The sequence below is a fragment of the Nomascus leucogenys genome, chromosome 13 (genome assembly GCF_006542625.1).
Source record: "Nomascus leucogenys isolate Asia chromosome 13, Asia_NLE_v1, whole genome shotgun sequence".
NCBI lineage: Eukaryota > Metazoa > Chordata > Mammalia > Primates > Hylobatidae > Nomascus > Nomascus leucogenys.
In genome coordinates this window covers 86273986-86298014 of record NC_044393.1, presented here as the reverse complement: position 1 = coordinate 86298014, position 24029 = coordinate 86273986, and the positions used below count along the sequence as shown (strand labels likewise).

The window sequence follows — 24029 nt, the reverse complement described above, 5'->3', positions numbered from 1 at the left end:
GGCATGTATGAGGATTTGGGTCTTCCCTGGCCTTTTAAATGAGTAATGCCTCTTACCTGGGGGCTACCATGATTCTAGGGTCAGGACAAGATCTCTGGCAAAAGAGTCAGATCTTAATTCTTTAGGGCTGATTCTCAAGCACAGAAACAAAAACCAGGAGTGTACAATCAGAAGAGACAAAGATGTTTGTCTCTTTCACAAGGGCAGGCATAGGGGTGAGGAGTCAAGAAACGGTCTCTCTTGAAGATTAAAGCTTATACATTTGATGGAAGTGTGTCTTTCATACCAGAGCATGGTTTTTAGCACTTTCTACCTTCTCTTTGGAAATAACTGCCCCTCATATATGGTGGTGTCATGAGGAAGGCTTCTTTTTGTTGTGCACTGTGCAATTAAACGGTCTCAGAGGGGCGTACCATGGGGACCCTATGGGGAGTAGTGCAGCACTGCCTACTTCAAGCCCTAGCTCTGTTCCTTATGAACCTGGCCTAATGACTGGATCTTTCTAAAACTCAGTTTCCCCATTTGTAAAATGGGGACTAACAGTCATCCCCTAATGGAGTTATAGTAAAATTAACTGAGATACAAGCATATAAAACATTTAGTATTATGCCTAGAGCCAAAAAGAAATAACCAGCACCATCGACAACAACAAAATCCAGTTAATGTTAGCTATGATAGTTGAGAGTTTTGCTGTAGTTAGACAACATTCATTTTAGGCACCGGATGCCTAAAGGATGTGACCTTGGGAACTACCAAAGGCTGGAGGTAGGGCTGGGCATATTAGTGATGAACAGTATTCTGGCTGTGAATACAATGTGCCCATGGAGACGTAGCATGGGTCCATAGAGGAAGTATGTAGGAATGCTCAGTGCAATTTTTCATTAAACCCCAGGGGTAACGAATATTTTCTTTGCTATCGGTACTTAATAAAACACTCTTCAGAGTGTTCAATTGCTTCCAATTACTCCAAAGCTCACCAAGTCTTACCTGGAACTGATTCTCACAATGACTCTAGCCCCAGCTTGGTGCTATTAACCAGGCCTAAAGCCAAGTAATTTCTCCGAATCCCTGGCTATATTATAGATCTTGCTCCATTTCTTTGCTCGCAAGCTGAATTTTGGATAAGAAACCAAAACAGTTACTTTTTTTGAAATTCCTGGCAGGAAACCCTAACCCCTGCAGAGAGGTGATGCCAAGAGCAAAGGGAGTTGACAGAGTTGGATGGTTCCTGCTATTTTGGGCAGGAAGGCAGGAAATAGTCCTGCTTTACAATAATTATAGGCAACAGAGCTAGGAATAAAGTAGAGCCTCTGTGGAAACAATCTGCTCTCAATACGGTGTGCTGAGCCACCAAGAGTGTGCACAGAATTTTGACCAGATCTCACTGTGTCTTAGTGACTAGCCACCCAGTGCCCATGCATTTTTTAACATGAATTATAAGAGGTTTATAACTCTTTAGTTATTTTTATGTTAAAACCTGTGGAAGTATCCGAAAATTTGAAAAAAAAATAAGTTTCCACATTAGAGAAACTACTATACTAAATAGCTTGGAGTGATTTTTCTGTTTAATATTTAATCAGAAACTCAGTAAACTTTTGGACAGTTTCAGGTCAATATTTGGCTAAGTTAAAAGAAAAAGAAAATCTAAAGCATATTTACTGAACTAATGAATACAGAGTTGAGGATTAGTTCAATCAAAATTTAACCAAAATTTGGATTAACACAAACCTCAGGACTGTCAAAAATTCAAGATTAGAAACAATAATGTTTTTATACTTAACATATCCTTACAGGCTCTTAAAGTTGGGTGTGGATCTATGTTTTATCAATTCTTGCTCCTTAATCCTTGACCCAGGTACTTTATGTTGGAACTCAGTAGGACAGCTTCTGGTCTCTGTTCTTGCAGAGTGAGCTATTTCTGACAAGTGAACAATAAGAGATAGATGTGGAACAAGCTTGTGACAGGGTTAGTGGGCGCAGACAGTAAACGACACCTGGAAACATTTCCCATTCCTGCCCACCATGGGAAAGCTTCCAGCCCCTTGGATATCCTCTTGATCTAACTTATCAGTTCTTCTGGATATCTTCTATTTGAACCTCCAGCTCTACTCTCCTACCACCTTTATTCTGCTCTCTCAGGAGGCTGACCTTCTTGGAAAAATCAGTAGATTCATTTGACATCTGCTTTCTGCTTTGCTTTGGCCAATGGAGGAACTGTCGGGAATTCAAAGTGTTGGATAAGAATGTGCCTGGGCTATTTATTTCTCTCCCTCATTGCCTGTTTTGTTGTTGTTGTTGTGTATATTTAGAGGTTGTTCCTCAGGTGGCTCTCTCCTTCTCTCTGTAAATTCTGACAATGACCCCTTCTAGTTTCCACCTCAGATCTAAAGGAGGTAAATCTTTTTTTGTTGCTCATATCAGTATGTTTCAGCATCTCTCCTTGGTGTTCCTTAACTCAGCTCATGCAATTTTAAATAATGCATTCATGAAATTATCCTCAGTGCGTCCACTTGAGTATGCCATCTGCCTCTTGCTGGGACTCTTCTTCCAGTGCTGCTATGTAAAACTTCCATTCTGTTTAGACAGGTTTACTCACAGTGTCTTAGATATCCACGGTGGCTTCCCCACCTCCACATGTGTAATGGCCTATGCCCCTTTATCCCACAGACTATACCCAAACCAAATTTAACTATGCTTATGTGAGTGAAATGATGGCACAGATATTTTGGAAAAAGAATGATCACGTACTATTTTATAAAATGTCTTACTTTTGAAAGTATTTTAGTCAACATTATTTTATCTGTCCATATCTTATGCAAGCTTCTTTGGGCAAAGTCTGTTTCTTTCCATTTTATGAATTTCCCTGTGGCATCAACCTCTTTGCCATGCACATTGGAAAATGTATTTGCTGATTTAAATTAGCTCTGATTTAGAATACTTTTTGAATCTTTTGTGCATTCAAGTAAGCATAAAATAGCTCAAATTTCCACACTATAACAAACTTCCAAGACAACTACAAGCATAACCTACATCTACATAGGACTTCTTAGGCCATCCAATCTGCTTCGATTTGGGGGTTTGGTGGAGAGCCAGGAATGTTAGGATCAGCTCCGATCCTCAGAAAAATAATGGAGCCTCTGTGTTTCACTAGTGTGCAATTATGGGCTAAGTGGTGTGGTGCCTGGTATTGCTAAGCCAGAAATTGTACAGAGTCCCCTCTGTTTCAACAAGCTTCAACTTATGCTGTGTGAAATCAGAGTTCTACTCTCCACCCCCTGCCACCACAGAAATCCCCAAACAATTGGCTGCAATGTAAATAGGGTGAGGGTTTTATTTTTAATCAGTAGTTTTTTAATAGAGCCTAGAAGGGAATACTTATTGGAAAGGCAGATAACATCAAAATGATCTCCTGGCATCTGGCAATTGGTAGAGATGTGAGCTCCAAAACCAAGTTGTCTCTACTCTTTCTCCTGCCTTCACTCTTGTTCCCCATTCCCTTAACTCTCTTCTTCCTTTGTCAACCTTTCTATTTATACATTAGTGTTTTAATATGTCTACTTGAATTTTTCTTGGCTTTGGAATTTCTCCAGGAGTATGGTATTTTAGTCTTTTACCTCTCACAATTTTTCTTGATTGCTTACAGAAATATTTATTATCATGATTACTATAAATGATGATAACGGCAATATGGTTTACAGCTTATCAGATAATTTCACATACGTTTATCTCACTTGCTACAATTCTATTTGAAATAGAGGACAGATTCTTTTAATACTTAAAGAGATGGAGATTCAGCAAGATCTGATGATTTGCTTTGGATTTTTCATTAAGTAAGTGAGAAAGAACTCTGAGACCAAAGGAATGAGATTTTCCAATTAAACTCTACTGGTTCTCCACAGCTTCATGCTACCCAGGCTTTTGAATCTTGTTCACTAATCACTCAAGGTACTAGTGACCCTTCAAGTGACCCTTCTTTTCTGCTTCTTTTCAAGCAGAAAAAGAGGTGGGAGCAGGGGCTGAGGCAGCTGACAGTTCCCTAGCTAGGTTCAAGTTTCTTCATCCATTTGCTCCAGAGCTTTCTGGAGGGCAAAGTTCCATTTAACATACTTATTGGCACTGGTGAAGTGGAAAAAATTAGTATATGAAGTACCGGCCAATACAAATATAAAGTGAGCCACATATGCAATCTTAACTTTTTTAAAACCACGTGAAAAAAAGGAAAAATAAACAGATGAAATTAATTCTAATAATATATTTTATTTAATCCAATATATACAAAATATTTTTACCATCTAAATCAATATAAACTTGTGAATGATATACTTTATATTCATTTTTTTCATACTGCTTTTGAAATTCAGTGTGTATTTTACACTTACACCACGTCTCCATTCGGACTAGCCACATTTTAAGTATTCACCAGTCACATGGGACTAGTGCCTATTTGATTTAAAAATGAGGCTCTAGAACAGATGAGAAATTTCATCTTGGCCAGGCAGCAATTGGTAAGGTACTCCTAGCTCACATCCCAGTCCTCGATATTTCAGCAGAGCTACAATGGTGTCTGCTTTGAGCATATCAGATATATAATCAAAATATTCATGTGAAAGTCCAAGCAATAAAAAAGAACATTTTGAATAATATCTACTATACTTCGAGCTCCACAAAGGCCAGGACTGAGCCTGTGTTACTCATTGTTCTATGTGTAATGACTGATTGAATGAATAAGTATATTTGAGATATTTTTACATTCTTTTTCTGTTCATAGAGTCTCTAAAATCTGATGTGTATTTCACACTTATAGTACATTTCCAGTCTGACTACTTACATTTCGTGGGCTTAATAGCCACAAGTGGCTAGTGACTACTGTGTTAGACAGGAGAGATCTAGATTGTTGGGATACAAGATTGACTCTGTCATCAACATAAGTCACCAGATGGGTGACCCAGGGCAAGTTATTTTATTTCTTTTTTATTGTTTGCCAAACTCTCTGAAAGCATGAGTTCCAACTAAAAATTCTGTGAGTCACTTTATATAAAAAAAGAAAAACAAAACAGCAGTGATATCTGATGCCCATACCTAATCCCGCACCCACTTAAAACAGCCATCTTTATTACTATTTCAAATAATTTGGCTAATGGGAATGGCATACGTCTTTATTTGTCTTCCATGTGTTTCTCCAAATGTACAAATACAAAGGCCACAAGGATATGTAGCTAGAAGCACTGAGGGGAGTTCAAGACACAATATATACTGGGCTTTTCAGTAACTGCAGCTTGGCCTGTTTTCTGGTGGCTGAGGTGGATGGCAGAGAAACTTGCTAACAGGCCAGACTCTCTTGGTGGGGCATGAGATGGCCTGGTAGGGAGTGGGTGATTCTAATTTGGCTTCTGACTAGATACTTGACTGATAAGCAAAACAGACAGAGTCTAAATTTTAAAAGGAAACTTAAATGTCAGGACCAAGGCTGTTGTCAGCCGTGATGCAAATTGTGCTCTGCACAAGGTTGCCCAAGCCAGAGAGATAGTCAGGAGAACTTCTCTGTATGATGCCCAGTGTACTCCTGTGTGAGCTTGTGTTCACCTGGAAGAAGAGGTGCCTTCTGAAATTTTGTTCAAGGGCACTTCATGAGCCGTCACCAGCCCTACTAAGGACCTAAGCAGACTGTATTCAACACCCGAGCTATGGCTAGAATGAAGAACTCCCCGTCCAGCTAAGCTGCAAAAAGTAACAACAACAATAATAAAAAGAAATCAGCTTGCAACTAAGGTCTAAAATATGGAAGCCTTTATATATCTAAATTTTTGCCTAAATGAGTATTATTCCTTTCTAGGAAGTAAAATAAAAGGGGAAAAAGACGGTGAAACTCTGTAAATACATGTGTAAGAACAGACTCAAGATATACTTGTAATACTCTCTGTCAACATTTTTTGCTTGCATGATATATCAAAACTTTTTTTCCTTCAATTTTAAATAATTCCATTTAAAAAGGGAGGTCATAGCACAGAGAGTCTTTAGGGCAGTGGAACGTCTCTGTATGATGCTATAATGGTGGATACATTCTACATTTGTGCAAATCCATAGAATGTACGACACCAAGAATGAACCCTAATGTAAATATGGACTTTGAGTGACGATGTGTCAACGAAAGTTCGTTAATTATAACATATGTACCACTCTGGTGGGAGATGCTGATCATGGGGGAGGTTATGCATGTGCGGCGGCAGGGAGTATACAGGAAATCTCTATTTCCCACTCTGTTTTGCAGTGAACCTAAAACTGTGCTAGAAATAAAGTCTATTTTTAAAAAAAGTAAAGTCAGGACATGAGTTTGCCATCTTTATGATGCTGAGTATGGTAGAATCATCCACAGCTTCACATTCCAAGATAAAATATTTCTGTCTTCCTCAGCACCCTGCACAAGTAACTCCACTCTAATTACTAGCATTTCAAGTATGCTAGCCCAGAAACTTTATCAATCATATGAGGAATAACTTCTAAAGGTATTTAGGGGTGTTTGCTTTTTAAATTCTTCCTCAGTATAGTTATACTGCTTGGGAGGTGGAAGGATGGCTGCTCCCTATGTGCACACACTGGCTTCAGTCACCTGTGTCTCATCCCGTCAGTCAGAAGTAGGAGCTAGTTTCACTCCATCTATTTATGGATTCTACCTTTTCTCTTTTATCTCTCAACTTCACTGTTGAGCAGTTTTAGGCCTAAGCCAATTCAAGTGTTCAGCTCCATCACAAGATCCAACTTATGTTAACCAATTTAGAAGACCAGGAGTGGTTTGAGGAAAGGAAAGCCTTGTGGCTTGTTACATTTTGATAAGAATGCAAAATGGTAAGTGTCATGAGATGGAAACTATGTAAAAATGAATGAATATGCATGTGGGTAAAGGATAGAAGGTAATTAGAAATTAAAACAATGCTGATAGGGTGTTAGGACTAAAGATTCAGTTATTTTCTTTTTCAAGTTTCTAAAATACTGTGTCATTTCACATTTTGATTACTTTTTTTTTTCCTTTTGGAAAATGACCCCACCAACATGCCAAAACTCACCCACCCACTTGACCCTAAATGGAATACAGTCAGCCCTCCCTTTCTGTGGGTTCCACATGTGTGGAATTCAGCCAACCCTGAACTGAAAATATTCAGGAGAGAAAAATAGATGGTTGCGTCTGTACTGAACGTGTACAGACTTTTGTTCTTGTCATTATTTCCTAAACAATACAGTATAGCAGCCATTTACATGGCATTCACATTGTGTGAGGCATTTGAATTAGTCTGTTCTCATGCTGCTAATAAAGACTTACCTGAGCCTGGGTAATTTATAAAGGAAAGAGGTTTAATGGACTCACAGTTCCACATGGCTGGAGAGGCCTCACAATTATGGCAGAAGACAAAGCAAAAGCAAAGGGATGTCTTACGTGGTGGCAGGCAAGAGGGCGTATGCAGGGGAACTCTCCTTTATAAAACTATCAGATCTCCTGAGACTTATTCACTACCATGAGAACAGCACAGGAAAAACCCGCCCCCATGATTCACTTACCTCCCACCGGGTCTCTCCCATGACATGGGAATTGCTACAATTCAAGGTGAGATTTGTGTGGGGACACAGAGCCAAATCCTATCAGTATCATAAATAATCTAGAAATGATTAAAGTATGCAGACGATGTGTGTGGGTTATATGCAAATACTATACTGGTTTATATCAGGGACTTGAACATTCATGGATTTTGGTTTCCACGGGGGTCCTGGAACCAATCCCCCACCAGTAACAAGGTATGGCCATATTTTACATCAGTGGCAATGAACATAAAGTAGCAAAATTCACGTGCATTTTTCTTGGTTCAGGGCAGGCAAAGACTGACGGTTTCTCATACTTTATCAGAATCCTAGTTTTATTCTGCAGACACAAGGGAACACAGAGACTGAATGCCACTGAGTTACTAGAGGAGGATGCCAAAGGATCTAATTCCAATAAAGGTGAGTGGTTGGAACCCTAGCCAAGTTACATCTACTTCTCAAGTATGTCGAAAGAACCCACAGTCATTCTAATTTCACTGCCTCTGACTAGAAATTTATGTTTCAGCAATTCAGATGGGATACTCAATTCAGAGTATGGCATTTTCATAGTATACAAAGGAGAAAATAAAGTTAAGACAATTTCCCTCAACTTACTTCAGTAGGAGCTTTGAAAAAATGGAGTCAGCACTTACGTCAGAGGACATAAGTGTTGCCTCAGGCTCTCTTGGGTACTCTGAGTGTCTGACCACATCTGGGATGCATTTGGGGATGTCAACTGGCACTTGATACTGAAGTCAAAACTGGTGGTCAAGGACAATGAGAGACCCGTAGGCAGTGGTCAGTAAAGCTGTAGATGCCCAGCCTTTGAGGTACAGGTGCCCAGCTGCCTTCATGTGAACAAAGAGTGATTTGATGAAGATGTGAGTCTTGCTCTACATTTAATTCTCAGCTTTCATAAGGACTCTTGGATATTTAATAACAATAGTGTTGCTTTGATACAACCAGGCTGAGGCACAGTTTCAATCAAATTATTTTGTGAAAAGAAAATTACTTTAGTGCTATTTTTCTGATAATAAACATGTAGTATAAAATATAGTATTTATAAAATGTAGAAAATTTTGAAAAGTAATTTTTAAATGCCCCACATTCCACAGGTAACTTCTTTCAAAAAATGAAAGAATATTGCATATGTGTGTGTGTGGGTGTGAATGTGTATGTATACATATGTACTTTTTTTTAAACAAAATGGCTTTGTAGTATACAGACAGAATAAACAACTTCTCATGGGAATAAATATATATCACAATTTTTGTGCATAACTATAAGTCACATTTTATAGATGTATTTAATGAATCCCATATTGCTTATTGACAATTTTTCATCATTCAGCTTCAATCATTTTGAAACCATAGTAGTTCAAACTTTTACAAACCCAATTTGAATAGTGCTTAAAAAATACCTTTCAAATGTTCCACATTGTGTGATGAAGATAAATGGTTGATGTGGGTGAAAAAACACTTATTTCAAGTAAAAATTTCTGTTAGTTTTTATTTTTTTTAAATTGGAAGAGAATAGGAAAGGGGAACATAACCCCATGTTTTGCCAAAACATTTTAAGTCAGCCCTGAAAATGAAATGTGGTTTTGAGGGAAGTCAAAAGCCCTTGAATGTCATCTACTGGCCACCCCAGCTCACCTCCAAATTCTAGAAGTTGGTTTTGAGTCAGTCACTTGTCCTATGTATTTATTTCTTGCACTATAAGAAGAGATAATAATAATAACTTGTCTACTCAACTTGGTTATAATAAGGTTCAGGTGATATAATGAATATGGTAATACACTGGACACTCTAAAGCATTACTTACATATTATTAATATAACCATTATTTATTTATAATTTCATATGATCAGATGACCAGAGGAATTTGATGAACCTACTACTATTGATATTTTCTTGCAAATGTGTGTGTAGGAAATTGATTATATTTTTTACAGATAAAGCAAGCTTGTTTTCAAGTTAACCAGAAGTACCCGTTAAAGTCTTAATCACAGGTTAACCCTTGTTTCCTATTTAGAACACCATTTGTTTTTATTGCCATATGATATGATTTGGCTGTGTCCCCACCTAAATCTCATCTTGAATTCCCACATATTGTGGGAGGGACCTGGTGGGAGGTGATTGAATCATGGGGGCAGGTCTTTCCCATGCTGTTCTCATGATAGTGAATAAGCCTCACGAGATCTGACAGTTTTAAAAGGGGGAGTTTCCCTGCAGGAGCATTCTCTTTTTGGCTGCTGCCATCCATGTAAGATGTGACTTGCTCCTCCTTGCCTTCCACCATGATGGTAAGTCTTCCCCAGCCATGTGGAACTATAAGTCCAATTAAACCTCCTTGTTTTGTAAATTGCCTGGTCTCCAGTTTGTCTTTATCAGTAGCATGAAAATGGACTAATACACCATATAACAAATTATTATAAACGTAATGACTTAAAACAATTCCCATTGATTTACTCATAGTTATGTAAATCAGAAGTTCAGGTATGATGTGATTGAGTTCTCTGTTCAGGGTCGTGAAACTGAAATCAAGATGGTGGTTGAACTGTGCTTCTTTCTGGAAATTTTGCAGAAGAGCAAACTTACAGGTTGATTCAGATCATCAGCCATATTTCGTTTGTTGCAGTTGTAGGAATGAGGTCCCTCTTTCTTTGCTGTCAGCTGTCGGCCACTTAGCTCATAGAGACCATCCTTGCCAAGTGATTTGTCCATTTCAAAGCCAGCAGGAGAATTTCCTTGGGCCAGCTCCCTCTCACACTTGAAATTTCTGACTTTCTCTGTCTCTGACCACAAGACCCAGATTTAATGGCCTCATGCACTTAGGTCAGGGCCACCTAGATAATATCCCTATTTTAAGGTTGACTGATTTGGAACCTTAATGTCATCTGTGAAATCCCTTTACAGCAACACTTGGATTCGTGGTTGCTCGATTCATAAGATAAGTCATGTGTTCTTGGGAGTGTCTTTTAATTCTGCCTAACACACACCTGAAAGCCAAAGTTCTCTTCCAATGATTCACAGGACTGCTGTTTCCCTTTGATAAAAAAGAAACCCTCCAGTGTAAAAGTCATTCGAAAGATAAACTGCTAGAGTGCTGAGAGATCCCATTTCAATACCAAGGCTCTAATTTCATGACAATAGCTATGTTCCCTTCTTTTATCAATCTTGAGAATATGTTTAGAAGTCAAATATACCAAGTTTGAATCTTGCTTTTACCACTTCTCCTGAGTTGAGTGACATGCTGAACCTGTTTGATTCTCTTTTCCATCTGTAAATGGTAATAATACTACCTACTTCGCAAGGTGATTGCGACTATTAAATAAGACTATGTGTGCATATAAACACATCTTACCATAGCACCTGCATATAGGTGCAAAATAAATAGTAATCTTAACATTATTTCAGTGGGGAGGTTTATATTATTATCGTGTGGAGGCTTTCGTTATTATCTGATTTGAAGTAATCTCTTGGCGTTTTAAAATTAAATCCACCATCCAGCAGAAGATATGATTTTGCCCCTGTTGTACTTTTACTGAAAGTCTTTTCCCCTAATAATATCATTATTAATGAATACGTTATGTATAACTTTAGTTTTCTTGAGGAATAATAGGTCTAAAGTTTTCAAACTTCAGATAAAAGGTTTCTTCCTCTCAAATAAATGTTTATTTCCATCTCTACACTTGATCTTAGCCAAAAGGCTGAGAAGCAATTGTTTTCTTTCCATCTCTATGCAAATATTTATTCTTTGATTTTAAGGTCCCAATACGGAATTTAAAAAACACAATTAGCTTTAGATAAAATTCAGTAAATACATCTGATGATAAAAATCTGTGCTGTTTTCATTGGAGGCCCCTGGAATGTGGTCAGATATCCTTTAAAGCATAAATAATAATTACAAATCGCATTTAACATATTAGAAAACTTGGTGGGCAAGGTGTGTTTCATGTCTCCTGAGAACTGAAGGACAAAATTGAGATGAAAACCAGGCAAAGGTCCTGAGTTACTCTCATTATTTTAGCAAATGTTTGGCCAGGAAAGTGAGGCAGTATAACCAATTCATAACTTTGTTGTATCATAAAATTTTTGAAAGCCAATATATCCAAACAATTAACTCATCTGAGCAAATTATTCGGGGCAACAGCTTATTAAACAACTCATTTATTAAGACTCATTTTGAGACCTTCATCTCACTAAACCATTATAATATGAACTTTGCTGAATCCTAATCAATTCCCTGCTTTGAAAGATTCAACTTATACCACTTGAGACCTGACCCCAAAGCCCTGGAAATATCCTCTTTTACCTATTCCTTCTGAGACACTAAGATGTAGTTAAGGTTATCCTCTTTGCTGCTGTGGTAGGTTTAATAAAATCAGCTTTGCTTAGTCAGTAGATTTTTCTGGTTGGTTTTCTAGAGGAACTCAACTGTTGAAAGTAATTATCATATATATCTTTTATAATCTGGAAAAAACATTATTAAAGAAAATAAGTCATCTAATAGCACCGCCCCGGCTTCAGAATGAACTGTACTATAGACATTTTGGAGCACATACAATGCAAGCCCTTTTTTTTCTTTATTCTTTCTTGACATAGTATCAGATCTTTCATTGTCATCAAGTAATCAGTGAGAGAGTTCAAACTGAGGTGAGATCATCAGGTATTTGTAAGACTTTTAATTATATGGAACATTTTGTCATATTGAATACAGGCACTGTCACACATTCATGAAAACCTTCAGGTTTTAGTTTAGGTTCTTTATGGATGAGGGTCATATAGTACGTTTTCTATGTCCACAGACTCTTGTAAATAACAGAACTAAACAAATTCTGGTTGTTGGATTAGGAGTTTAAGGACCAATTTAAGGTCACTCCCTTTTTAAAATTATCTGAAAAAAATGCATATTTTGTCTTACTTATTTCACATCCTGGGTGTCCCTAAGCAGAAAGGAACTCCGTGTCATACCAACAACAGCCAACAAGCTTTAAATATACATAGTGATCAGGTTTGGGCCACTTAAATTACTTTTTACAAGTCCTCCGGAAATCGAAGTTATTTGAAAGAAGCACTATAAGTAGAGGTGACATCAAATTGTTCATAAATTGTGCATGTGAAATTCCAAAGGAGGCAGCAGAAACATTTTTACTAACCAAACAGCAAGTATCACATCATTTGGGGGAACAAGCCGTGTTTATTCAATGTGCTGCTTTGTAAACATAGCACAGAGATTTCAGTCTATGAAATGGGATAGCTGATGATTACTTTCATGAAACACGAATGAGAGTTTTTACATAATAAATAGAATAATTAGGACTCAAATCAAGTTTTTTTTTAATCTATGTAAACATTTATTTATTTTTTATTTTTTCTTCTCTCTTGCCTTTTTTTATTATTATACTTTAAGTTTTAGGGTACATGTGCACAATGTGCAGGTTTGTTACATATGTATCCATGTGCCATGTTGGTGGAGGGACAGCATTAGGAGATATACCTAATGCTAGATGGCGAGTTGATGGGTGCAGCACACCAACATGGCATATGGATACATATGTAAGTTAAGTTCTTATCTGGCTTCGGTATTAACTATCTGTGTGGTTGGGAGTAAGTTACGCAATCTATTAAATCTTCAATTTTATAGTCTAGTAACTACAAATTAACAATGCCTGCCATGTTTATCTCACAGTGATTTTGTAGAATTGAGCAAGATAGAATCATAGCAGTTGGGGGCTGAAAATTAGTTAAGGCTTATTTAGTCCAACTAAGTATGGAAACATGCTTTGAAGAAGAAAGTTTAGTGCCATATATATGGTAACTTCTGATTTTTAACTCATTCTGAAACTATTCTTCCAAATATTTATGTATTTTCCCAGTTGAGGTGCTTATCTCTACATTTGCATCACTCGGCTTGGTACCTGGTATTTATTATGCATTCACACTATAAATTTGTTCAGTCTAAATGAATGATTAAGTAAAAAAGAAATTATTTATCTTCAATGGATAGACTGGCTCACTTTTCTCCTGTTTTACTTTTATGTGTGTTGATTTGGTTTACATATTCGTAAGTTGGATATGATGTTCTTATTCTACCCCTCTGGGGTATTATGATAATTGAGGTGAAAATAGGAATTGATCATAAGAAAGATCCTTTGCTGGAAGCTGGTAACATGAGTTGCTATTGAGATTTTCTGAAGGTGTAATGAAACAGTAGGCCAGAGGGAGCAAGTAACCATGAATACTGGGGTTTGTTTAGAGAGCTAAGGGTTCATGCCTTTATGTACTAATTTTTCCAACTATCAAACCTTGTAGGTATAGTCTTATAAAAGGTATTTCAATACTTTCCCATATTGCTGATTACATAATGCCTTATAAATATACCTCAATGACTTTGTCTATCTTAATATCAATATTGTGAAGTCTGTGGGTGCTTCTATTAGGGTAAACTGAGTTATTGGGAGTTATTTGACTCCACCCTAAATGACTCTAAACTAGGTGCATATGAGTTTTAAAAAATAATTTCCCCATGTTTTCCTTTATTTTGATTGGATACCAAAATACTTGGCTGTAGCATTTATTTTCCTTCCATTTCCTACATATGTGAAAACCAGATAACCAAGACTGTAGAATATACATAAAATTCAAAAGATAATGATTGGTATTCTAAGAGTATCAGCCACATGCTATTGTTTCATTGGGTTTGGCTGCTCAGTCTTTTAAAATTCATTCACTTATTCACCATTTGCCATGTGCCTAGGCACTTTACTGGAGACAGGGGTAGAAAGATGATATAGGACACATATTTCTAGATAATGAAGTTGCTGGATTTACACTCCAATTAAACAAAGATGTTATTATATGGTCTAAAGGAAATACTGTGATTTAGGTTAGCAATTACTTTATTTTTATTTTTATTTTTGAGATGGAGTCTCACTCTGTTGCCTAGGCTGGAGTCCAATGGTGCCATCTCGGTTCACTGCAATCTCCACCTCCAAGGTTCAAGTGATTCTCCTGCCTCAGCCTCTTGAGTAGCTGGGACTACAGGCACACTCCACCATGTCTGGCTAATTTTTGTATTTTTAGTAGAGATGGGGTTTTACCATGTTGGCCAGGCTGATCTTGAACTCCTGACCTAAGGTGATCTGCCCACCTTGGCCTCTCAAAGTGCTGGGATTACAGGCGTGGGCTACCGCGCCTGGCCTAGGTTAGCAACTACTTTAAATTCAGTTAAAATTTGCAACTGCAAGGTAATAGTCTCTAATCTGTTTGAGTGTTAGTTCCTGCTTCATAGTCACATCAGGTACATTATATTATAATCAGAGTTAATTCTGTATCCTATTATCTATGTATGAGTTGCTAGGAATTCAACCTCATTTCTCACTGAGAAAAATTAAATGAAATTTAGTGTATAGAATCCAGCTCAATATAAGGAAGAACTTTCTAACAATTTCAGCTTCTCAGAAATGGAATGTACTGATTTGCTCATTAGCTTTGCTTTTTTATGTATACTCACCATTTATATATATATATATATATATATATATATATTAAACTTGTAGTCAAGTAATACCTTCAGTGTATCCTATGAACCAATGTGAAACAAATTACCTTCTAATATTTATTTAAGTTGTTGACTTAAATGTAATCAAATGCAGGATTTTAAAGTTATTCTTAGATGTTAATTTATTTCAAGTCAGTATTTACTTCATTGAGAATATAGTTAATATTGATTCTCTCACCAATGTAATTCCACAATTATTCCAATTTTATGTTCCTGCTTGAACTAGAATCCTTTTGATGTTTTTATTCTAATTATTAAGTCTTTACAGAACAGGTGAAGGAGGGAATCTTCTATCAATTTCTTGTAGCCACCTCTTCAAGTTGACTTCTCCAGAATGTAGTCATCTAACAGTGTATGTACCTCATACTATTATTGTCTAACGAAAACACCATTATCTTAGTGGTATATTTTCAGGGTATTTGTCAAATGATTTCCTGAAGCCAAGATACTCAAGATACTCTATGGCAATAAAATCACTATTATTAACCACTTTCTGAAGAACTAAATGAGGCTTATTTGGCATGAACAAACCATTTTGATCTTTTAGTTACTCTTTGATAAATTTCCATGGTAGTTTTAGCCTTTAGGCTAATTATTTCTGAGAAGGAGAGAGGTCAGTGAGTGGGAGCATTTGATGCTTCCAAGGAAAGAAAGTTAAAAAAAAAAAAATAAAAGACCTCTTCCTTTTTGACATGGTAACTGTGCAGAACTTCAGAAGACCGGGAAGGGTCTTCCTGAAAGGGTCAGGAAGCAATCGATTCGTACATACCATTATAAAATCTGATGCTCATTTTCACATTCATTTATCAACACTGCATGCATTAAATCATTAGGTAGAAGGAGATTGAGTAGGACTATGTGTATGAGGGAGGATGGTGAAAATGAGGTCCAAATGACCATGTTAGAAGGAAAGAAAAGTGGGCTTTTAGAGGTTACAGTGAGTGATCAGAATCACCGTCCCTGATTTTAGCATTTCTAATTTCTAATAAGTCACATTTCTTTCTTTCTTTTGGCATATTTTTAAGTAGCAAATCTTTCACCATTGCGAAAATTATGGTGAAGAATGCAAATAATGTAGCAGAGTGGATGAGGATGGGTATCCTTATCAAACTATAAGGCCACTTGAAGTTTTAAACTAACCTCATGTAATGTTCTAGTTTTGGAAGATGTCACTAGGTCTCTAATGAAATAAGTTTGCCAGGCTTCTAACAAGATTTTTCTCTTTCCCAAAGCAACACTCTGAATAATCAATGAAGCCTTTCCTTGATTTCTTTTCTCGTTTTTTTTCTTTTTTTCAGTTCTTCTTTATTTTTTTAGTCAATGAGCTCAGCCCTAAATGAAAGCTGGAGTTGTATGAACTGAATTGGCTGGAAATAGTAGCTGAAAGGCGTGCAAATCAAAGCTGGCAAGTTCAGCTCTTCCGTTCTTGAAGGAGTAGCTAACTTCAATCCAAATGGCTTCCTGGGCAATTGTTTGATTATTCTAGGGTTTTGTTCCTTGTATGGAACCAGGCATTAATAACCTATTTTTTGCCAGCTAAACCAAGAAAATACACATCTCATCTTTACCTTGCTGTGCCTTAGTACCCATGTGTACACTTCCTAGCAGTGTGGGAACTGTGTGGGATGGGATTTTACATCATTTGTGGAGTGGAGGTGGGAGTGGAGGGGATAGGCTTCAGGCTCTTTGATATTTTCTGCTCCACTCTAGCCTAGCACACGACCTAAATTACAGACAGCAGAGAAACTAGGAGCTCTGGAAATCAAGTAGCCTCATCCTCATTCACTTTGGTACCTATGGTAAGGGCCAGGACTTCTAATATTTTTGAGGGAGATACATATGTCTCCACACACACATACAAACCTACATTTTCTGGAGTAGAAATTATTTGCAATTTTGCTTTTGGAAATTATTTGCCTCCAATTAATTTATTTTTAGATCATCACTAAGTATATTGAAAAATCCTTGCAAAGAGAGAAAATCTAATCTAAAGATGACTTTTAAATATAGCAAACTTTCTGATTGTTAAATGTCATACTTTATTAATGTAATGTTTTGTTATGTAGCCATTTTTAATCATATTATTAATTCAACTGTTGGTATTTTCTTGTTTTAGTTACATCATTTTTTTCTTTATATCTCAAATATTTTTAATGGCCTCCAAAAAGCCTAAGGTGCTGGCTGCTCTGACTATCATGGCTGATGGACATGATGAGGGAGCAAGTTCCTGACTCTCTGTTCTGCTTCTCTGCTACTGCTTGTACACCTACCTCCTCATTTTCTAGTTCAGAATAATAAATTATCAGTCATCTATTTAAAAATAATAAAGTCATCTATTGTATAAGATTATGCTACAATATTAAAAACTCTCTGGATATATTTTATATACACATTAGCTAAGAAACAGGACCTTACTGTCATGGTATGAAGTTCATTCTGTTGAGGTTTTACATAGCTCATACTTTTGTAAGAATACATATCTTCTGTAAAAACAAAAGTGACAGCTCTCTTCTACCACACAGTTAATGTTATGACAGGCAGAAAATTGAATACAGACTTTCTGAATGTTGTAATCACTGATATTTTCTATTCACATGAGCTTCTAGAATGTTTAAAGCCAAATGTAGAGTAAGTCATTATAAATAGATTTGAGTAAGTACACACAGGTTTTATATTTTGACCTTGCTGTTTAATTTTGTGATTGAGAGCACAGGTATAGTTTGGTGTTAAGCAGGCCTGAGTTCAAACCCTGTTTCTAACACTTTGTAATCTTAGGCAAGTTACTTAAATTCTCTAACTCACATTTTCCTCACCTGTAAAATTGAAATAATATCGATTACTTTCTAAAGTTATTGTGAAAATAAAAGATATAAAGCTCTTAGCACAGGCAAAGTCTTTCATACATATTGGTTATTAAATGTTCCTATTCTTATTTCCCTTGATCTTTATTTTTTTATTTTTTTACTTTTAAATTGTTCTAGAGTGCATATATATCTTTAAAAGTGTCTTAAACACTTATTTGAAGAAGTTGGGCTATAAATAGATCAAATAAGTCAACAAGCAAATAATTACCAAATATTGAAATTTTTTATTCTTAAAGAAATTGTGGTTTAGAAGAATTTCTCAAACTTTCATGTGCAGAAATTAGAGTTCAGCTGGGGATCTTAATCTCGTCAAAATGGAAATTCTCATTCAAAAGTGCTGGAGTAAGGCTTGAGGGTCTGCATTTCTAACAAGCACCTGGGTGAGGTCCAAGCTACTGGCTCTGAGAGTAGCCTTGCACAGCAACGGGTTCTGAAGAGAGGTGTAGATATCATCCTTAGAGCTTTATAAAAGCACTCAGTAGCTGGTTTTGTTCCTTGAACTCCTTGAATCATAAATGAAAGCAGTGAGATGGTCTCTTATTTCTTACTCTTTTATGAGTAAAAGCTTTATCGCTTTAACCAAAATCTGAAAGAATCACATAGGATTCAATTTCTAAGTTTTTTTTGAGTGATACCAGCCCCCTTAGTCGGCACTTGGTCCCTTGACACTGGACAGTCTTTTCCCTTATATTCTATGAGCTCTTGAAGACTTTCATTAGGTCACGTGGCATATTTATTAGGCTGTTCTAACATAACTTGGCTGAATCACACAGGCTATCCAGTAGTCAAGAAATAGTCTCTAAACCAATGTTATCTTAAATGAATGATTATTTCTGAGACAGCTATATGATCTTTTAATTTCACAATTTTATTAAAACTCCTCTCATTAAGGTTATTAGTGACTTTTTATTGCTAATTCCTATGGAGCACCTCCCTGAAGAATTTGGCCTTGGTCTTCATTCTTTTTTTTTTTTTGAAAATTTCCTTTTTTCTTTTTTTTTTTGAGACAAAGTCTTGCTCTGTTGCCCAGGCTGGAGTACAGTGGCATGATCTTGGCTCACTGCAGCCTCTGCCTCCCGGGTTTAACTGATTCTTGGGCCTCAGCCTCTCAAGTAGTCGGCATTACAGGCGCATGCCACCACACTCAGGTTTTTTTTTTCGTATTTTTAGTAGAGACAGGGTTTTGCCATGTTGGCCAGGCTGGTCTTGAGCTCCTGGCCTCAAGTGATCCACCTGCCTTGGCCTCCCAAGTTGCTGGGATTATAGGCATGAGCCACCACGCACAGCCCCAGTTTGCATGGTTTCTGTTTGCTCTCTTTGCTTGTGTCTTATTACTCTTCTGGCTAAGTCCCCTAATTCACTTATATAAGAACTAGAATTCTCTCCTCTTGCTTCCTTCTTCAGTCCTTACTCTATGTCTTCTTATTCTGTGGTCTCTTTGGGCAATACCAAATCCTCCTACTGACTCAAATATATTTTGACAATGCTTTAATTTCTATCTTCAGACTAGAGCTCTCTTTCAGATCCATATCTACCAACTATTTCAACCCAGATGTCCTACTGGCACCTTAAATTAAATGTATCCAAACAGAACTTTACTACCTTTCCTTAACTTTACCTACTTATTTAAGCCATAATTATTAATATTAAAAGTAGAGAGAGTAAAAGAACATAAGTAATTAGATTTTCTAAGAATTAAATCGCATTTAACATATGTCAGATGCTTACACTATTTTCCTTAGTATAGCTCATAGCATACATTACTTAGGGAACTGTTTATGAACCCATGTTTTATATGTTGACAATTTATCTCTGGATTGAGGATCAGAAATCTGGGAGATATCCTAGATTTCTCCTTTCATCAAATATTCAATTAATTTGATAAGTCCAATAAATTTATCTCCTAAAAAATTTATTTTCTTCTCAGCAACTTTTTTCAAAGTCACAGTTTAAGTTTGTAATATTTGACCTGTGCTGTGTCTAGTGGCCCTCTGTAAGCCTCTCTGGCTTTAGCCTCATCAGCCTCCACTCACTCTGCTTATTGCCTGCTGAGTGTTTTTTCAGAAATTCACATCTAATAGTGGCTTTTCTTTGTTCAAAATTCTTCATGGATCCATATTTCTTAAAATAATAGCGTCACTGAATTTTTTACATAACCCTTGTATATGACAAGCAAGAAACATAAGCTTAGTCTTTTCTATCTCTATAGTTTATTTCTTATTTCACGTTTTTCTCATGGATGCTCCAGCAATATTTAACTAATTGTTGACTTCTGAAATAGATCACACTTATTCAAATCTACATCTTTTCCTGAAGGTCCTTCCTCTTCTAACTTAATCTGCTATATTAGACTAAACTCAAAATTGTGCTCCTCTGGAGGCTTTTCTTAAATTCTATGAACATACTTAAGTAATTATTAAATTCCAATTTAAAAGAAAATTTTAATACAGCAGTTTTCTAATTTTAGTGCATCTTAATTCATCAGGAAATAATATTGAGTTTGATCAAATATTTTTCCTCTAACTGATTAGATGACCATGCAATTTTTCTCCATTATTTCAGTATTGTATTAAAGTGGTAAAATATGTGGACATTCAATTGTTAAATCAACCTTGCATCCTAGAGTAAACATCACTAGTTATGATTTATTAGCTTTAGTTTTGTATTTGTTGGACTTGGTTTAATAATATTTTTTAAAGATTTTAATGTTTATGTTTATTAAGATATTGGTATACAATTTCTTGTAATATGTTTTCAGGTCTTGGTATCAGGTCAGGTTCATTCATACCGAGTTTTTTCTACTCATGTGAATTTCTCAGTTTGTTTTTAAACTTCAGATTATGATTCTGGATTGGTCTGTTTCTTTATTTCATTTTTATTATTACTGTTTGGAGTCTCACTTTGTCACCCAGGCTGGAGTGCAATGGTGTGATCTGAGGTCACTGCAACCTCTGCCTCCCAGGTTCAAGCAATTCTCCTGCCTCAGCCTCCCGAGTAGCTGGGATTACAGGTGTATGCCACCATGCCCGGCTAAGTTTTTGTAATTTTAGTAGAGATGGGGTGTCACCATGTTGGCTAGGTTGGTTTCAAGCTCCGACCTCAAGTGATCCACCTGCTTTGGCCTCCCAAAGTGCTGGGATTACAGGTGTGAGCCACCCTGCCCCGCCAAGTTAATCCTTGTATTTTGAAAGTTTGTTGTTTGCAAATCCATTTGGTATTGTTATGTTTTTCAGATCAATGTAAACCTCTCTAATTATAAAATAACCCTCTTTATTTTGTTAATTCTATTTTGAAGTCTAAATTGACTAATACTGTTAGAGCCACACTATCTTTCTCATGACTATTTCTGTGAAATAACTTCTCCCATCCTTTCAGATTCAACCTTTTAGAAAATATATATATTTAAAATAGATCTCTTCTAGATAGTATACAATTAGTTCTTGGTTGTTTATCTAATTTGACAATCTGGCTTTCTGATTAGTAGTCATTTTTTAAAAAATAAATTTGTGTTTAACATTTTAGTTTAGATCATGCAACATGCTGTTGCATCTATCTGTCTATCTATCTATCTAGATATATATTTTTTGGCTGGGCATGGTGGCTCATGCTTGTAATCCAAGCACTTTGGGAGGCGTAGCCAGAAGGATCACTTGAACCCAGGAATTTGAGACCAGCTTCAGCAGCATAGTGGTACCTTATCTATATGAAAAATAGAAAAATTAGCCAAGTGTGGTGACATGTGCCTGTAGTCCCAGCTACTTGAGAGGCTGAGGTGGCAGGATTGTTTGAACCTGGGAGGTGAAGGCTGCAGTGAGCCATGATCATGTCACTGTACTCCATCCTGGGTGGCAGAGTGAGACCTTGTCTCAAAAAAATTTTTTTTTCTTGCTTGGGATAACATTGTTTGACTATACTACAATTTATTCATCAGTTTACCTGTTGATAGACATTTTGGTTATTACCATTTTTGGCTATTACAAATAAAGCAAGCTGCTATAAACATTTGTGTATGCCTTAGTGCAGACCTAAATTTTCGTTTTTCTTGGGAAAAGTGGCTGGGTTGTATGATAGGTGTATTTTAATATTCTTAAGGAAAGTCTAAAATGTGTTCAACAGTGGTTGCAATGATTTTATAGTCCTACTAGTAAAGTATGAGAGTTAAAGTTCCGCATTTTTGCCAACACTTGGTTTGGTCAGTCTGTAAAGTTTGGTTAGTTGAGTGGGCTACATAACGGTATCATATTGAAGAGTTTTCCTAATAGTGCTGGGCATCTTTTCATGTGCTCATTTGCCATCTGTGTATCTTCTTTGATAAAGTGTCCAGTTTTTTTGCCCATAATGTTTATTAAGTGTTCTTATGACTATTGAGTTGTAAATATTCTTTATGTGTTATAGATAAAATTCATTTGACAGATACATATTTTATAAACATTTAGTTTATAATTTATATATGTGTACTCACCTTGAATCCTGTAACATTACTAAACTCACTTATCAAGTCTGGTAGTTTCTTTGAGTGATTCCATTGAATTGTAAATAGAATACTATTTCATTAAGGCTCTGATATTTCTAAGTATCAAATTGAGAAAACTGGTACAGCTTTTCAGACACAATCAAACTTTACTGAGTAAATATTTTTTGTGATTTTTTTTTTCTGTTAAAAGCAATAGTTGTGAAGCAAGTTCACTGTGCACTGGTATACATCCTAGGAGAGGACTCTAAAGCCTTCACCAATACCATGCACCAGTATCAGTCAACTTGTATGAGTCTGGTGAAACAAAACACTCACACAAGTGAAGCAAAGCAACTATATTACCCACAGATAGGCAGCAAGGGACAATAGAAGCCTGGAATCAATGGCAAGCCAGGTCCCTAACCTCATGAAAACTGCCCAAGGCAGATGAAGTCTTGTGTACATGTGCCCTATATCACACTGCAGCTGAGGGGCCCTCAAAACCCATTTCACCCTGGTTTTATATCCAGGGGTAACCGGAATTTCCTAGTTAAAGCATTGCAGGACATCCTCTTCTAAGAGGGATGAGAACAGAGCCTGGACTGTTATAATAGTTTCTCTTTATCTCAGGATGCTGCATTCCCAGCATATTCTGCAGTTGCCCTTGAACTACATTAGAGAAAGGAGGAAGAGCTGGGTCTCTAGGGTCGTTCAGGGACTTGTCTTGCAATAATCAATTCCTTTTCTGGCACAAATTTAATAGTCTGTAACAGATGAATTAACAAATTTGATCCGTCTTCAAAATTCTCACTTCCCAGATGGACACTTTCATTAGGTGTTTGACCTTTGTAGGAGAGGTTTTTCTTTGAGTTGGGGCTTGATGCTGACCTGTGACATTTCTGCCTCACAAACATAACCAAGATCAGCCATACAATAGTTATTTGTTACTTCCTCCCAAATACATAATAATGTGGGACACTCTTCATTTGCTTAGTTGTATGGCAGTGAATTTGAAAATCTGCATGCTGTTTTGTTAATTATGTTTTTAATTGAGTCACTTCATCTGAACAAATAAAGCCACCAGTTATTAGAAATGCCATCTGAAGTCAGTAGCTAATAAAGCTATATTGAGTTGTTTCAGAAGTATACGAAAATGTAGTAGAATCATAACAGAAATACCTTTTAATTTGAAGCTGACATCTATACATTTTTAAATGTGGTTTCTTACTGAGTTAGGTTGAATTATTATGGATTTGTGTTTTTAGTCAACATGGGGCATTTATTTGCAACTTGCCAATGCTAGAGAGTCTTGCCTTCAGAACCTAATTCAGTTTGCCAATACAATTTTTTCTAAAAAAAAAGATTTACTGCCAAAAGTTGAGAAGTGTCCTTTTGATTTCCCACAAGAGATTTTGGCAAGAATATTATCATAAACACTTTGCTTTTAGTTACAGCACTTTTATATCTCGCACAATGACGCGGTATATAATCTTATTGTCTGATTCCTCTTAATGAGCCTGTAATCTTGTAGAGTTTCTAATATCACATATAATTCCCATCTGTATCTCCCTCATAAC

General features: G+C 36.5%; 1 protein-coding gene and 1 non-coding gene across 3 annotated transcripts in view; one reads left to right on the top strand and one right to left on the bottom strand.

Moving 5' to 3' along the window:
* The window catches only part of PTN (pleiotrophin), a 115063-nt gene that overhangs the window by 42453 nt on the left and 48581 nt on the right, over window positions 1-24029 (top strand). The window lies entirely within an intron of this gene.
* On the bottom strand, window positions 12172-12247 carry LOC115838124. The gene has a single exon (XR_004033167.1). It is a non-coding gene; the product is annotated as a small nucleolar RNA SNORD81 (small nucleolar RNA).